The 18,981-nt window shown below is 37.8% G+C and overlaps 1 protein-coding gene across 1 annotated transcript in view; it reads right to left on the bottom strand.

The window, feature by feature from the left end:
* mrtfbb (myocardin related transcription factor Bb) overlaps window positions 1–18,981 on the bottom strand; it is an 83,422-nt gene that overhangs the window by 30,766 nt on the left and 33,675 nt on the right. The gene's annotated exons all lie outside the window — the stretch shown is intronic.

Genomic DNA, 18,981 nt, shown 5'->3' with positions numbered 1-18,981 from the left:
CTGGGAGGTTAAAATTATATCTGAAGTGTTGCTTCAGTACCACACAGTGATAATTTTAAAATCTTTTCAGTCCATATGCCCTCCATCAGCTCTGTCCAAATATAGAGCTAAGTACGAAGCTACAAGAGTGTGATAATATTAGTCAGTGGTTCTCTCCCTTGGAGGCGAATCGTCGGGAGTGAAACCATCATCATTCTGCAGGACGTTATCTGTTCTCAAATGTCCAACTATATTAAAATATTGGTTCAGGATTCACATTTATTTAACTCATTTAAATATACTATATTCATGAAATGTGAAGGGAAAGGATAAAAAGTTTAATTTAAGTAATTATTGGATGTAAGTCAGTCAGTTTTTCCTAATGCTGCTTCACCACATCAAACACAAAGTCAAAGCTTGTGAAACTGGAATACACAAAGCTGTTACTGCATCCTCAAATGTCTTGCTAAATCAAATCAAGTTGCTGCTTGGGGACACCGTGATTATCTGAGGGCACAACAGAGTTTAAAATTGAAAGTGAGGGTATATCAGTGCTTTGTTCAACAATTAACTGTGCATGTTGTCAGGAATGTTATGAGAGATGAATGAGCACATCAAAATATGTTGCTGTGTTTCTAAATTGCACCTTTTCTTTTTAATTTTAGTACATACTGGAGCTGCCCTTTACAAAGTGCGGACTGTTGCATGCAGTATGCATACAGTTGCAACATTCTACTTTTGTAACATCGCATCATGAACTTTGACCCTCTTGTTCATATAGGCCTATGCTGCACCGAGGATTGTTGGTCAGAATAACCAGAAAAGCATACTTTAAAAAATAGTAGCTAATCATAAATAAAGATTTTTGACAACAGTTTACTCAGAAAAAACTTGAAATTACTCATTTTATCTGAGTATTCTGTTGTACTTCCAAACCAGTTCATCATGTTGCTGTAATGCAACCTGCAGGCAAATGTCACAAACTTTGCAATAGAATGCATACAGTTGTGTCATTAATATGTTGTCATAGAGTTATGAGAATTAAGAATAATATGGCAAATAAAAAACAAACAAACAAACGGACACCTTTTTTAGACGGCTCAAAATACTGAATGGAATTTGCAAAATTGGTGAAATTTGGAAACACTGGAAAACTTGAAAAGGTTCTTTGGGCAGTTGCCTAAACTTTCATCAAACTTCGAAATCCATCAAGTTGTCTATGAGATGTCCTACAAAAGAAGAAATAAATAAAGAGCACTGAAAAAAATAAAGTCCTTGGTGCAGGAAATCTGGAATTCAAATGAAATGGTAAATTGTCTGCGCTTTTCTAGTCTTTGCAACCACTCAAATCGATTTGAATGCGCTCATTCATCCATTCACACACACATTCATACACTGCTGGCTGAGGCTACCCTAGACGGTCCCACCTGCCAACATCAGGAATTAATTCATACACAGTTAAACACAGCATCGATCTTTTGCCAGTGGGTGTATATGTATGTCTATGTTCGGATGTTTGGTCAAGTTGTGTCATGGGTATATGTTGTACAAAAAAATCAAAAATCTTCTCCCTGTACAGTGATTGTTTTATACATACTTTGTCATCAATAAAAAAGACCATTGAAAGAAACACAGCATCGGGTATCAGCATCCAATTTGGGGTTCAGTATCTTACCCAAGGATTCTTCGACATGTAGGCTGCCATGGTCAGGGATCAAGCCACAGTCGCCCACGATGAGCTGAGTAATGCACTGCTCATTTGTAATCAACTCTTTACTTGAAGCAAACATCAGGCAACAACAAACAGTATCATCAAACAGCTTCTGGTAAACCTTTGAACTAATTCTCCTGTTGCTTCGGCCAATTTACGTTTTCTCAACAGCTCAATATTCTTATACACCTAAGTGTTTACTTTTTTATGTCTCATTTTAATAATTAATAAATAAAATCTTCATTTTACCTACAGTAAATAAACATGTAATATTATGACAAAATGAAGAGTCTAGTTTGCCTGTAATATTTTATATTGCTAAACCCCTTTAGTATTACATGTCATATTATGTATTTAGTTATATAAGTCACTAACCAAGCGGCAGTCCTTGGTGCTGAACTCTTAATTAAATGAGTAACTTGATTAGTGATGAGTAATTTCATTTCCAAACAGTATGCTGCTCTCTCAGTGTGGCTGCAGTTCAGTCCTCAGAGTCTGCAGCAGTGATTAAGACCTATACAAATAAACCAGCCTCGACTTGACTCTCACTGAATGCAAATGTCAAAACAATTTGAGAGGTGGGACACTGTCATTTGGCAAAAACTTCACTGCAGCCACTGAGGCTTTTGAGCGCTATCGTCTGGAGAAGCATGACATTTGTTTTAAATAGATAAGAGTTGAAGGGTTGATATGAAATCCCCCCGGGTACTGTAGCTGAAAAGCTCATTAGCCTTTTTTTCTTTTTTCCATCTATAGCATTTAGTTTATAGTTGTCCATTAATGTTTGCACATTTGACACTAAAGAACACACTCACATTGTAATCAAAGAACTGTTTGTGAAAAGAGCCTTTTCAGTGCCATTTGCTTTTACTCAATGGTATTGAGTTGACTAGCCATTAGTATTAATACTGCTTTTGGAGATATAAACGTGTATTAAAATCAATACAAACAGCCGTAATTTAAAGTAGGCCTGCAACTAAGCTTTTAGTAATGATTTTCATGATAAATCAACCTGTATATAAAATGTCTGAAAATCTTGTAGTGATTGTAGAGACCAATGTGATGCCACTGAATGTCTTGTTTCCCCAAAGTTGTTCCACCTCGTATATGAGAAGCTAGAACACTGGGAATTTTTGCTTCAAACATTAGACAATAAATCAATGTTCAAAATAATTGCTGGTTATAACTAATCCATATGTTGACTATTGACATTGATCGTTTAAGCTCTTTATTAAAACGATTTTTAGCAGTTTTATCCAGTAAAGTGGATTGATGCTCATATTTCAGTTTGATTTTGAAACCTGCCAATTATGTAGCAAATTCTGAGATGAGGCTTCAGTTTGTTCCCTTTCAGACTTGTCAAACTGATTTCAAATAATCACACATAACACTAGGAGCTGCCTTTAAAAGCAGCGTTTTATGGCATTTGTCTATTTATATACCTCTGTGCCAGCACCAGCCACGGCTGAATGCATTATGAGTTTTTGGGTTATCTGTCTGTCCGTCCAAACATCTGTCCCATTCTTGTGAATGTGTATCTCAGGACGGCCTGGAATTTCTTCAAATTTGGCAGAAATATCTGCTAGCATGAACTGGTCAAAGGTCAAAGGTCACTGTGACTTCACTTCTGTCTCATTCTCATGAGGCGATATCTCAGAAACACCTGGAGGGAATTTCGTCAAATTTGGGACAAATGTCGGTTTATGGATGAATGGATACAATTTTCGATGTCAAAAAGCCAAGTTCACTGTTATTCCGACAAAATATGTTTCTGGACATACTGTAACTCAATAATTCATACCTTCAGAACTATCAATACTGTTTAGCTTTGTCCACAATATACTTTTGTAGTATATTTTATGTTACAAGTGGTATATTCTACTTACTTTTAATGGAAGTCTTCTGCTTTACTAAAGGGCCACAGTCTGACCTTTTGTTCAGAACAGAACCGTAACAACTGGTTTAAACCAGAATAATGAACTGTAGGATCTGGGATTTGTCAGACAGTAGAGGCATTTGGAAGCAGAAACAGTATAGGTTGTGTGAAGAAAATGTGGTGTTTCCTGCATGGTGGGACATGAAGTAGGCGGCAACCTACTTGATATTCAAGACACAAGGCATTGTGGGAACTGACTCTGTGAACTTAACAATGATAACACCATGATTGAGGGGAACACGTACACTACCGGTCAAAAGTTTTAGAACACCCCAATTTTTCCATTTTTTTATTGAAATTCAAGCAGTTCAAGTCAAATGAACAGCTTGAAAGGGTACAAAGGTAAGTGGTGAACTGCCAGAGGTAAATAAAAAAAGGTAAGGTTAACCAAAACTGAAAAAAAATGTACATTTCAGAAAGGCCTTTTTTCAGGGAACAAGAAGTGGATTAACAACTTAACTCTATGGAGTCTTGTCCATTTTTGAATTCTTTTCATGTCTTTGTAAGTCATTTTGTGTCTTTTTAGTCATTTTGTGTTTTTTTTTTGGTCATTTTGTGTCTTTTTTTAGTCCTTTAGTCCAACATAAAATGTGATTTTGAATCTTTTTTTTTACTTTCAAAACACTATCATGCTCAATAAAGAATTTTAAATGTTGCAAATGTGCATTAATTTCAGAGTACACTGAGACATTAAACTGCATCATTTTCAATTAAATTCTGGAAAAGTTGGTGTGTTCTAAAACTTTTGACCAGTAGTGTATATATCAGTGGGCTCTGTCCTGATGTGATGTATAGGGGAGGAAGATAGGGCCGCATTGAGTCTTGCTGAAGAGCCAATGCTGAAAAGTGCAACAGTCGAGCGGTGTACAGGGCTTTCTTGTACTGTAAAAGAGCCATTCGGAATTGTGCGGTGAATGGAATACGAATGTGCTAATAAAACTATTGTATTGAATACTCTGAGTATTGAGTGCTTTGTCTTTGGCCAGCTCACCCACTAACTTAGTGCAGTTGTCAAAATTGCCACGACAGTTGTATCCTTTTAAGGTGAATAGTAGACCTAGCAGTGTGCGCGTTCATGAGAACGTACCCCATACATTGAAGATGTGGGTTGTTACAATTAGGGTTTACAGAATTGCTTAAAAACGCCCTAACACAGACAGAAAAGGCAGAGAGGACAAGGGCTTCATTGGACTTGGGGACACCTTTTTTCAGCAGCCTTAAAATTGACAAAGTTCTCCTCCGCTGTACCTAGGCAGTGTATTCTGATGTTTAATAATAAAGAAAACTAAAAGGAACTTCAACTTGATCTTTAGTCCACTTTCTCACTCAGAGAGGTAGTAAATTTACACTACAAATCTAATACATACTTATGGAAATAAAAATTGATGTGCTAATATTTCTTGTGGAGTCACTATGGTGAAATTTGTGGGTACAAATGCCAAAAATACAACAACACACAAAGACTTGATAAACGGTGGCTTGTTAAAATTTGTATGTGCTGCAACAAGTTCTGTGAAAACAAAATTTATAGCTGAGATGCCGACAGTTGTCAGTTTCAATTCAACTCGGCAAGTTACTTAAGCAATAAAGCTTTGAAAATATTGGGCAGACGGAACAGCATGGAGAGATATATGGCTTAAATTTACAAAGAGAAAGTGAGCAGCAGCAATAAATGTCCATCCTAGCTGCGGTGACATACAGCTCTGACAGGAGCTCAGGCAAATAAAAGCACAATTTGTCGTAAATAGAAAAAGTCTTCTGGCTCTCACACAAATTGGGCAGTTTGATCCTGGTGTCAAAATACTCACAAATAGTGCTTTGAAATGTGGCGGCAGCATCACCAGCTCATTAAAACAAGCTAACATATTGTAACTCAATATGACACTAACATGCTTGAGTTGAAAGACAAATCTGTCAAATTAGTGAAAATTTCTGTGATTGTCCTCAAACAGAAAATGCAAACTAATGAAGCTGAAAGAGAAATAAAAGAAAGAGAATACCTCAGCTCATTGTGTGTGAATGTGACTGAATCTTTTCATGTCTGATGAGGATGAGCTGGGCAGACCTGAGACTTTCCCTCAAAGGTCAAATTTAGCCCCAATTTGATTTGAGTGGCCCAGCCAAGTGTCTGCTCTATATATGTGTGTGTGTGTGTGTGTGTGTGTGTGTGAGCCACTCCTGCCAATCCTCCCAGAGTGCATGTTGGGGAGATCAGCTTTGCTCCAGCAAAATGTGTGGGCTGAAAATAGGCCTGATCGAAGAATAGTGTTTCATATTACATTGCACAGGAGACCCGTGCAGCTAAAGCTCTTACTGATGTCCTCTTCACTCTTCTAGACTGAGGTCTCCACTTCTCCTGAACAGCACACAGTAGACTCTTATAGGACACCAGTCAAGGTCATGTTATCAACACAGTGAAGTAGCACAAGCCAAAGACTGTGAAGTTTCCAAATAAAATGTTCTGTCAAATGGAATGGTAACTTAAAGATTATTTAAACTTTTTTTGTTTTTCTTTTGGCCTTAAAAAGTAGAGAATGAATTTATCATAACTGTTATTTTATTATACAACTATAACTTTTTTCTAAGTTTTCTGCAGATAAGATTCTTAAATAATTCAGCCTTTTAAAGGATGGTTTGGATCTCTATTTCTATAGTCAGTGTATTACCTACAGTAGACAGCAGTCGGCACGTCCTCGTATTTTAGCCACCTAAAAAGTAAGTATCAGTTTAGGTGTATGCTATATTTAGAACATTTTCACCGCCTTACCTTGTCCTCAGTGAACCTCTTCTAATGGGGAACTAAAGCCATAATAGCCATCTATGCTCTCTTCACAGGACTCCATTGAAAAAAACTGTAATCTTACATCAAAGACTACTGGAGTTGCTATGAAAATTATTAAATCACATGATAACAAAAACAAACTGATAAAAGCCTCAGAAGAAGATATAGCAATAAAGAAATATTTGCTATGTAAAGATATAGTGGCGTAATGGCGTCCTGAACAGAAAACGATGTCATACTCCCTATATGTGTGTGTTGTAATCTTTGAGTTTCTCTGTTCTTTGTTGTAGTAGCCGGTTCCCAGTGCTTTAAAACGTGTTGCTAGGGGACATCCATAAGCGATTTTGATAAGTAGGGAATGACAATGTGACCTGAGTTGAAGCAATCTCTGATCAGGCTCTGAACCACAGATATGCTGTGAACATTTGTGTAAAGCACCTTTAAACTGAATGTTTCTTAAGGTGGCTAAATTACATTCGCTGCTGCCCCCGTCCACACCAGTACATTACTTAGCTTCCCTGCTGATTCTCCTGCCTGCAACTACAAACTGGGGGTGGGCCAACCAACAGCCATAGACTGACTGTGGAAAAGTACCATACACAACCCCACTTTAAATGATCTGAACTATCCCTATATATGAGTTAATAATCACTTAGCTTGAAACTGTGAGTCATTAACATCTCAACCCCTTGAGCAACACTGTTTGCCTGTTTTGCTGTGGTCACTTTGTTTTTTTATTTGTATCAACATGTTTCGAGTGTGAATTTGCCTCTTACACTTGTCTTTTAAAAGCTGCTAAAAATAATCAAAGAAGCCACAAGCTCTGTAAACATAGTAATGGGCATTTTGTGGGTTGGCTCACCTGGGAGCGGACTGGACGGACATTCAAACATTATTGCTACAGTTGAGTCACAATTCTCTGGGATTTGTGCCAAGGCTGGCAGCCCAATTCTGGATATCTCTGCTGTGGCAGGTCCACAGTTTTCTCCCTCCGAGCAGCTAATGTTCCCAGCACCAAAAGCATTACAGCCCCCCCACAGACCCACATATCTGGGTCTCTCACACATAATGCATCGCCTGCAGCAAGAGTGTTTTTGAAAGGCAAGGTGAATACTCAATGACATCTGAAAATAACCACCTACAGCGGTGATTCTTGAAATGGAAGAAACATTCTCCACAGTAAAGCTGTGATTGCACATCTTTTTGTTCTACTGAACTTTCAAATAAGTGTCAGCGGGGTATCCTGGGTTAGTGTTGTAAAGCGCGGAGCATGTACTGTTACTTTGATGTCACAGGTTTTAATCCAGCCTGTCATTCCAGTGATCTGTCTCACTGGAATGTACAAATAAAATGATAATCTCTCTGATGATCTCTACAAGCAATGCAATTCTGGAATCTAAATTTGAAAGCATTTCAATGGATAGTTGACATTCTGAGAAATATGCAAAGTATTGACTGTCAGACAGAAAGATAATGGAAACATTAATACTACTCTCACAACTGCCTATTAAATATGAAGCTACAACCAGCTTAGATACAGCTCACCTGGCTCTCCAAATGTAACAAAATCACTTAGCAGCATCTCTAAAGCTCACCAGCTTAATGACACACTATGAGACTCCAAGTCATCAGAGTCATTGCTACACATTAGACAAGAGAAATGAAAGGATATGGGGAAGAGACTGGTTTATGAGATGTCTCAGAAATGGCATTTTCTTTCATCACTAAGACAAGGGATGTGTTTAAGTTAGCAACATTTTTAGAGGTGTAAGGTTTCATTGGACCACAGCGATGGCCTCAAAAACTGTTGGTTAATCAAGGAATCAGGGCTAAAATTGAATATAGTAAACACAACATGGAACTTGTTTGCTCAATCCATTTAAAAATCTAAGTGTAAAAACGGTAATTCACTGTTTTATTTTTCACTGGACAACATTTCTGCTGGTTGCCTGTCAGCTACAAAAACCAAAGAATAGTCCAGAAAATAACCACATGTGAAACAGCAAAATGTTGTTTTAACTCTTAGTCAGCCTTTGAGGTGCTCGTAAATCAATCTTGTGAGACAATGGAACTCCAGAAGCAAGTTAGAAGTTTTCAATCTGTATGCTAAGATAAGCTGACTGGATGTTGGCTGTACTGGTCTCATACTTTATGGACAGATATAAAGTGGCATTGATTATCTTACCTGCCTGCCTATTAGTAAATCAGCATATTTCACAAAATGTCAGATTTTGGTTTAAGACAAACTACGCCATAATCAAATAACATGCAATCATTATTATACATAATCCTTCACAAATTCTGACAGGCACAAAATAAATACAGTATTTCAACACACATTTTAATTTAAAAAGCTATAAACCTAGAAAGTTAAATGAGCAGTGTGTAGGATATAATCTTAAGGTGATGTTGCAGATTCAACAAACAACCTGACCCTTTCCCTTCCAAGCGAACTATGGTGGCCTTTAGGTAACATAAAAATGTGCAAAGTCCTCTATAGAGGCACTTTATCATGTGTCCTACTGTGGAAATATTGTGGTGTAACATGGCAGGCTCCTTGGAAGAGGACCTGCTCCCTACTGTATGGGGATATGAAGGGCTCATTCCAAGCTGACAAAAAATGATTAGTTTCAGGTGATTACACAAATAAAAATATAATTTGTAATACTATTTTCTAGTTCCGCCAACAGATCCCCCTAATTCTACACACTGGTCCTTAAAGTGAGATTTGCAAGTTGACATGCATAACAAAAGATAATGATAGAATTCAGGAGAGCATGAGAGAAACAGCAAGGAGTAAATCTCCCCAGCCAGGCGCAGACAGACTGAAGCAGCCAGACAAGCATTTACTCCCGGTGGTCAGGAGGCTCATTATCCCCTGTGAAGCTCAGACAGTTAGGGGAGAAGTGAACCCTCATCCTCATATAATGAGCCTGGCATTCCACTAGAGACTTTGGCATGAAGCTAGCCAACTTGGAGCGATGCAGCCACCGTGTTGCTCCGCAGCTGACTGAGGGAAATGAAAGGAGCCTCTGATGGGGTCCTGAATGGGCGGTTAGGTATCTACTGCCAGGCATCACTGCTCCCACTGCTCTCTGTGGAGCGGGATGATCTGACTTTCGACAGACACGCACTTCTCTTTTTTGGTCCTTTTATCTCACAAATGCTGGGTAGTTGTTGAATTTCAAGACTGACAAAACTATCTCTGTTACATGCCACCTTGTTGTTGTTCAGTTTATAATCCATCCTAGCCCACAGGTATTTGTACTTCATCAGTTCTTTTTTGGTGCAGTGGAAGCCTTATACCAGAACAGGTCAGATTTACCACAACAATAACAGAAGTTTCATATGTATTTCTGTGAAAATATTATTATTTTCATGTTTTCCTTTTATTTTGGAGTAAGGTAGGCATCCTATTTTTATTTTGTAATTTCCTTTTGTACTCTTTCAACAGACCACTAATTTACTGATTGTTTGCTCCTAGAAGTGGACAACATTAAGGATGGCTCAAGTAAAAAGCCAGATCTGCAAAGTGATAAAAAAAATAATTATACACATTGGGTTTCATTCCAAAGCTGATGATGGAAGTAGCTACGGAGTGAGCCATCTGGCTTCCTTCTTGTCTCTGTTGAGAGTTGCACATGTGCAGTGTTGATCAGACACTCGCAAGAAAAATGTCAGCGGGTAAAGACAAAGTTTATGAGCTGAAGCACAAGTGAGCATTACAATTATGGGCATTATGGGCAAAACTCCTACTATCTATAGGTGAGAGCTATCTAACTCACAGCATTTTGCTGTGAGTTTGAGAGCATTGACAAAAAAATAACAGTGACCGTCACCAACTTGTATTATGGTTGTCGTCATGTTGGTTGCCATCTTTTTGCAACCAGCATGCCAAGGAACGGATCAGGAGCTGGAAGAACGCTTGGTTATCAGGTACCGCTAGTGCTGGTTAGCTAGCTTCCATTATTCAAGGAGGGAAGATTGTTGTACAATTTTCAATGTGCGAGAATTAATCTATGACACAGTGTCCTTGCTCTGATTAATTTACCTAAATAAAGACTAAACATGACAGTTAACTTAAGTCTTTGTTCTTATTTGATAACTGTTAGAGCCATTTATATGTATTGGGGTCATTTCCCAACTGTCACAGTGGGTGGCGTATTGGACAATGGCATGTGTGAATGCATAAGTAGAGGATAAGGTAATTACTCCTCAGGTGTGTTGCTTACCGGGAGAAGCACACAGTTTTTGGCCGTCCTTTAACTACTGGCTAACCTTTAAGCCCTTTCGTTTGTTTTATGCCAGTTACTTATGTAAATGTGTGTATAGCAAAGCTGTAGTGATACATGTAAATAAATACGTCTTAAGCACAAGATCGCAGTTTGAATGACTACAAGGAGCCGCCGCATGACGACGCGTCGATTACGTATCCCGGTACCAGCCCCTCATGTGGCTTAGGTTTTGTTTAATCGAAATCAAGTCACAACAATAACCATTCATAAGTAAAACAATTTGTATAGGGGCAAGTACCTATTTTTTTCCTCCTTCGGGCAATATTGAACCATACCTTCAACCCTATGTGCTTCATACATCACTGTATTTACTGTCTATCTGAGTTATGCTTCAAGTAAAACATTTACTTTTCACTTTAATATAACGATACATTCAAGTAGTGAACACCATAGAGGTTAGAGTCATTACATTTTTTTATTTATTTTTATTTCTGGATGAATGCCACTATAAGACATTCACAGTTAGTATGCTGTATGCATATTTAAAGAAAAAAGCTTCAAATATCTTTATAGTCTATATAAAAATAACTTGGACATGATGGTTGATATGTGATCAACAAATATTTTCTGACCAGCTCTCTGTCAATATGCTCCTCTGTCATTTTTAGTACGATTCAGTCCTGTTGGCATCAGAGACGTCTCCTCTCAGAGAGACTTGGACCGCAACAGCAGAAATACATTGACTTGCAGACGAGACAATAAATAAATAAATAAATGAATGAAGAGAAGTGGAGAGACGTGTTTCTAAAATAGCCATTTTTACAAAAATAACAAGTTTCTCCTCACATTCTTTTTAACAACAGCTTTAAACTCAGACAGAGTTTGAAGTCTTTCCGATGGCTATTTCCAGCTATAGAGGAGTCAGATATTGTGAAGTCTTTCTTACTCGTCGTTGTCAGAATAAGAAGCAGAAATACCTGCTGGTATGTGTATGACCGAACACTTCAGCAAAGTTCAAATGTTTCTCTATTGAATATTCTTTCTTCTCAAGACAGGGCAGCCTCGCCATGGGACTGAGAGTGACCAAGCGGTTTGAGTGACAATAACATTTTAAAAGAGCTGCAGAGAAAAATGTACCAATTACAGCATCTGAAACATCATGAGCGGTTAAACCCTAATCTGCTTATGACAACATGAAAAACTAAGTTCTGTGCTACTACTGCGATGTGAGCAAGTTTTCAAAGGTTCATCTTTCTCATGAAGAATGTGTATCATCAAAACACAAAAGTTCACTTCATCTTAAACCCTCGCTGCTGGGCGCTTAACTAATCAGATTTCGTTCAGCTTCTTTCTGCTTTGAGAGGACTTTTCTAAAAGACACTCAATTTTACACGCTAAACTTCAAAAGTTTGTCTCGACAACAGAAAGCTATCAGCGATAAATCTGAAAAACGCTTTGGACCATTGTGAGCTGCCAGTCCACAAAAAACACATTATGCATTTTTCTCAGCCAGCTTGAACTCAATTTTCAGAAGACACATTGGAAACACAAAAAGAAATATGCCATTTGGGAAGCAGGCCACTTTGACAGCAGTGACTTCAGTGAAGAAGAAGTAAATTATGCTTCTTTGCCAAATGCACATTTAACAGCTTGGACAAGACTGAAATTGATTAACAAAACATCTCAGGGCAAAGGCAATCTTCAAAAAGCCAGCTTCCAATAGAGTAGTGACCTTGAAGCTCATACTACTGTCTCACTTCAGCATCTTTTTCATCTGTAGGAAATCTCAAAGTAATATCCTGCAGCCGTAACATCGGGTCATGAAATACTTTGCACAGTACAGTGTGCTATCAGGTCTGTCTCACTCATGGTCGTCCTGGCTATTTTTTTCTGTTACCATGACAACATTTCTCTGCACTCCTCAGCCTCTTGATTGTGTGGAAAATGAACATGAAGACAAAGGAAAAACATGTCAGATGCTGAGAAGCAGCGACTGAACACGGACGGACAGTCACCACTGAATGGCCCACTTTGACTACAAATTACTTAAAAGCTCAGCTTGATGTGTTTAAAATGTTGCATATCTCACCAAATTTAGTCTCAGTGTTCTCAGCTATCTATAGTCATGGAAAAGTATGTCGCTCCATCTAACAGGCCAATCATTCACTGTCATCCTACATTAATAAAACCAGTCACATGGTGTGAAACTCTGGTCTGGTTTTAAACATCGAATTTGAGGTAGCACCCTGATATCTCATACAGTGGTGGAAAATCAGCTGCACATTCTGGTGCTGTTTGGACAGAATGGTTTGGGTGTCATTTTTTTCCACAATCCCCAAGTATCTGCTGTAACTAGGTCAAACAAAAAGATCACAAGAACACTGACCAGTCACCAAGGCTTACTGAGTCCAAAAGCCCAATGGGAGGGCTTAAAGCCCATTTGACCCAGTATGGCTTGATCAACAGACCTCAGAACCTGTTGGATTGCAGAGGAAGGAGGGAAAGTTTAGTATTAAGGCCTGGACCGTGTCTCAGTTTACATCCTAGATTCATATTTAGATAGTAGATAGACTGATGTTAATGTTGCAAATTCTAAAGAATGGATACTTCCCACACATATTCAACTTGGCGGAACAGAAGATCTATACAAAACACCACGTTTTTAAAGTGGACACCCAATATTTGTGTCACCATTCAGCAAATGCCCAAATGTGAAATATGGTAACATGTTTTCCTACTTATGGCATTAAATAATGACCAGAAATATTTTTGTAGAAGATTACAATGGCACAGTGATATTAACCTTTGACTTCATTATTTTGTCATATTACATATTTGTGTTTAATCTTGTCATGATGAACACATTAATTCCTGAGTTAGGGCCAAAAATGTATTTTGTGAGACCAGAGTAACTTTGACCTTTGTGCTTCAAACTGTACTCACTTTATCCTTGAGTCCAATAGCCTGTGCCACATTTATAGAAATTCTCCCGAGTCATTCCTGAGAAAATGAGTTCACAAGAATCAGACAAATGTGAGGTAACAGTGATCATGCTTCGAGGCATTCTTGAGATATTGTGCTCATGAGAATGGGACAGAAGGAGGTATAGATAGACAAACCGAAAATGTTGCTTCTGGCCATGGCTGTCACTGTCGCAGAGGTATAAAAACATAACTAATTTCAAATATTTTTAAAACTTTAACTAGGGTTCTGTTCTGTGTTTTGTCTGGTTGCATGGGGATAAATACTGATAATATTCCCCACAATAAACTGAAAAATCTGTTACGACTGAGCTAAACCTTCAGATGTTTTGCACCATGCTGCTGAAAGTTTGCAGTTGCACTGAGGGATTTGATAAGTCACTGTGTGTTTCATAGCTGTGAATTAACTCTGAAATCTGTATCTGCCTGTTATCAAAGTTACCATTAATTTTGGTCAACTCAGTATAGAGCTCCATACAGTTGATATTTAAAGGAATAGTTAGATGAGCTGTTTGTATCAAGCACTTCTGCAGATCACTAATTAACATGTTACATCTTGTTTGTTATGCCCTGCAAGACATTGTAGTTTTCCTGGGGGCTTTTTCTTTTCTTGGCGAACAGAAGTCTCTGTTGGTTGCCACCTCACTTTGATGACAAGACAGTAATGTGATCGAGTAGATAATATCCTACCAGTTTCAGTTAGTCCTGTGCAAGACAGTTGTACCCTTATTTCTGGCTTGACAATAAAGTATTTTGCCTCTTTGTTAATCTTAAAACTAAAAACTCAACATGTCTTGTATTACAGCAATGAGCAGTTAAGTATCAAGAGAATCTGGAGATAAAAAAAAAACACAGTTCAGAAAGTCAAATCAGAAGGTTATCTCAGTTTGTATGCGTGTCTCACTTTGAAGCAGAGAGCTTCAAGCCTCGCCGTCATGAAGAACTACTCCAGCTGTGAGCAGAGGCCATAACAACAGGGTCACATGACAAAAGACTCTCTGCATGAAGCTTCTGCTTTAGACTCATTTCACAACCTTTTTTTTTTTTTTTTTTTACAGAAACTCTGTTGAAATGTAGCTGCAAATGATTCACTATTGTGACTTTCATCTTGCAGAAACATCAAATATGGGTCACTTGAATCGACCTAAACGTTGAATTTGTCACAGTTTTATAGAATAGCAATATTTCATCTGATGATGAAAATAATGCCAAATGAAGGTAAAGTAGCTTATATAACTCAACAACACTTTGTCATGAAGGGTGCTCCTAAAACCTTTTCAAACACCGGTATAATAGAGCATGATCCAGCAATGAATGCTGGTATTTCAGAATGGGAAAGGTCAGCATGCTAACAGCTAGATTTCCCCAGAGAAATATTAGCCATTTCAGATAAAACCCACATATTGCTGCTGAGTTTTAGGTTTTTATTCTGATTAAAGGATTGGTAATGCATGGACATGTTTATTTTATTTTACACTTTGATCTTGGCTGAGAACCTCATGGTGCTGTACGCATAAAACAAACAAAAAAACTAGTTAATTCTTGGACAGCATTATGGTATTTTGGAGTGTGTATTAATACTGAAGAAAGCAAATGTGGATTTTACTTGTCCAATGAAAAACTTATTCTGGAAGGTACACTTTTGAAATCAGTTTCCCTTCAACCTGTTCAAACACCGATGTTAAAGTGACATGTTAAAGAAATTGCTTGAAAAAGAACAGATAAATATAGAGCCCCAATGAGCAGAATTAGACTAGACTGGACTTTAAAAAAAGGAACACAAGCAGACAGAACAGATGTAACAGAAGATGTTTAAGTGTTGATCAAAACCTTTGTCACTGAAAAGTTTAATATGGATATACAGCTTGTTCCACATTTAGAAAGCAGCATCAAAACCACTTTAGTGTACTGTCACACTGCTGATGACATGAGGTGTAAATGTAAATGTGATTCATCGCACAACAGTTTTGACTGTACTGTATTCTAACTGACCAGATCCTTGACTCTATACCTAAAAGTGTAATCAAGGAGCTGCTTAAAGTCTATTATGTAGAGAAAATTCCTTATACCATTCTTAAAAGGTGTATACTGTATATCTAGCCTATTTCCTATCTAAGAAATTGTATATCAAAGCAACTGCAAGAAACTTTAATTTTGTGTGGACTAGTGCAGTGCCTGCATGGCTGTTTTGAGCCCTGTACAGAATGGGTATCGTGATACACATAAAAATAAAATTCTCTCAAGAAAAATCTCTTACTACTGTCACGAACTGGTCAGGTTAGTGGCAAAAAAGAAGGGAGTCCACACGTAACATACAAAGCCAAAATAATTTATTAATAAATCAGATAAATGTAAATTAAGTAACTGATCAATGAAATTATTGAACTTGAAATTAAGTCAAAACAAACCAAAATGGATGTGTGTGAATAAATGTCAATCAGTCATGTATGCAGTGTATGGGTGTGAATGAAGTGTGCTGTATGTAAGTGTTGTATGCAAGAGGGAAAATCAAACTCAGTCCCACATGGCAGGTGGGAACATGAGACCCATGTTACCAGCTTGGAAGCAGCAAAAAGAGGGTGAGTGCTGGATAAGACTGCTCTTAAATACCCAGCACACAGGTGAGGCCATTTAGGCTGACGACCTGCCCACCACTGCCAACAAGGAAATAGGACAGCCAATCAGCAGGCAGAGGGGCAGGACGTCACACCCCCCTCCTAAAGAATGGGGTCCCACCACTACTAATACTACTAAAAATCTCTACACACCAAATTTTAACTAGGAAAATATAAATATAGGCTCTTCCAGACTGTGTGCTTCTTCTGATCTTGCAGCGATCAGACCAGGAGACGGGCATTCAAAATAACAATATTTAGAAAGTAAATTGTCTCGCTTATGGTCTCATTGCTTATGTAGGTCATATAGATGCATCAGTATTCACTTGAGACTCATTTCATAACCAGTTAAAGCTCCTTGTTGTTGATTTAAATGAGAATGATGTGAGTTTTCATTTCAATATTTTTGGACAAAACAACCATAAAATATACAGGTATATGTTAATTTTATTACAATGTTAAAGAATGTTTTTTTCAGGGCAGACCCCCACCAACACACTAAACTGTCTCAGGCCTGAACCGGTCCATGTGACAGTTGCAATGCTCAAATGTAACAGAGAGGGATTACATTCAAATTCCCCACTGTGTGACCATTTAATCAGGCTCACTCCCTGTCTGAGCGGAATTACAACTCTCTCGTCTGCCCACCTGCTTCTACCCCAAAGCACGGCATCGAATGACTTGCACCACTAACATTTTTGGCAAAGACGTACCTGCAAGAGTCATGAAGTTGTCATGCAGCAGCCCAGGAGCACAAACTTGAAATTGAAATGTATATGTCCCTCAGAGAGTCCTGCTGACACTGTCCTTTAATGAGCTGGTCCAAGTCATTCTTATTGTTTCACAATGCCATTCTTGTATTTATTAATTATTTACTCAGATACATTGTATAACCTGAAATGTCAAAGTTGATGCCCAATGTGAAAAACAATTATAATAATATAATAGACACAGAATAAGTGTTTAAGTCATACAGACTCAGAATATTTAATTCACGGATGGAGTATGTTTTGTTGTTTTTGTGTAAGGTATTAAAAAAATATCCACGTGCTTAAGCTGTGAAAACAAAACTGTATGATTCTTACATAAAAATAGTGACTTATCAACAATATTTTAGAGGGTATTAATGACACTGAGCAGCCCACAGTGAGGATACAAACTTTTCACTTTTTTTTTTAATCAAGCATTTAAATGAAAAGTTATTGTCCGCAGCTTATTCAGTCCTAATACAAATGTAGTGATTTCACTTTAAAAGGAACTCTGAAGTTTCATCTTTGGGGGCTATGCAAACTATTTATAGAGAACTTTAAAGAAGCACAAAGACAAGACAAGCAAAATCTCCCCTGACGATTGTAAATAAAAGTAGCCTCCCATGGCTAAGACAATTCAACATCAAACAAAAAAAGAGTTAGATTTCTCAAGAGGCAGATGGTGAGCCTCCCTCCACTAATCATAATTTTAGATAAAAAGGTTTCTCTAAAAATACATAGCCAAGTAGCTTTTTTGCAGATCCGTGCTTGTCAAGGCCCCTTCATCATCTGTTAGTTTGTAAACGATCAGTAATTAATAGCTGAGGGTGCATGGCTGACACATGTAGCGTGAAATGAAGACTGCAAATGAAGTGCTCTGCAAATAATTACAGGGAGTATGAAAAGTTAAAGGTGAAATTTGTAAGATTTGGTCAGATTTTGTTTTTAAAATATTCTAAAAATGAACTCATATGATCAACAGAATGTGAAAGAGTGACAGTGTTGAGGTTACGCCAAGGGCTATGTTTTGTGTTGCAGAAATATCCACTGAAATTAGCATAGTAACAAGCTAGCCCTGGCTCGTCCTGTCCTGTAATACCACCTATACCACATATCAGTGACTCAGAGTCACTGTCTTATCCAGTGTGCAGAGAGGACACAGATATAGATGCATTTTGGTATGAGGGAGTACAATAGTTTGTTAAACTATGCAAGAGAATTAACCACTAAAGAACACTAATGCTATCTAAACAAATTGAAGTGAGTGGGTAGCACACTATATAGCGGCCAGAGATATACATGTAATGACAGGAGAAACAAAAAATGCTTACAACTACGTCTGTGGTTATATACAGGAAGTCAGTCCAGTGGTAGTCAACGCATTTGCTTGCAGCCCTAGAAGCTACCACTGTTTTGGTTTAAAGAGTGACCATGTTAACTGGTGATTCACAGCTTTACAGAACATGTTGGTGTCCTCTTAAAAACCTTCATTTTTACTTCAATCAATTTTAAATACATATGCATCGGTGGTTATTATCTATGCCAACAATTAGTGGCGGTTACTGTGAGCAACCATGGACACATTCACTCCAGTTCTGTGTTAAATGAATCGATGTGAAACACCGGTCGCTCAGAAACATCCTGTCAGAATTCTGTAGAACGTGAATCCGCTGTTGGAATATTGATTCTGACAACGTGACACATAAGCTGATAACAGTAACATAATTCAATTTTTAAAAGCTTGCTAACTTGTCTTCCCAACATGCACACGTACATTATTTTTGATGACTTCGGCTGCAAAAATCTAACTAGCAGCACTTGGTACTTTAATTTCTAAAAGCCAGTGAGTAGTTGCACCAGTTGGTGTATTATATGTTATTTATATAAACCAGGATGAGAGGACATTCAAATTAAGCTTGAGCGTGAACTTTTTATTATTATTCCATGCAGTGGCTATAATGAATTACCCTACTGTCCACACATCATTATTATA

Source organism: Centropristis striata, chromosome 13, assembly GCF_030273125.1.
Source record: "Centropristis striata isolate RG_2023a ecotype Rhode Island chromosome 13, C.striata_1.0, whole genome shotgun sequence".
In the NCBI taxonomy this organism is placed as follows: Eukaryota; Metazoa; Chordata; class Actinopteri; order Perciformes; family Serranidae; genus Centropristis; species Centropristis striata.
Note: the sequence above shows the minus strand (reverse complement) of the source record. Positions and strands in the feature narration are given on the sequence as shown.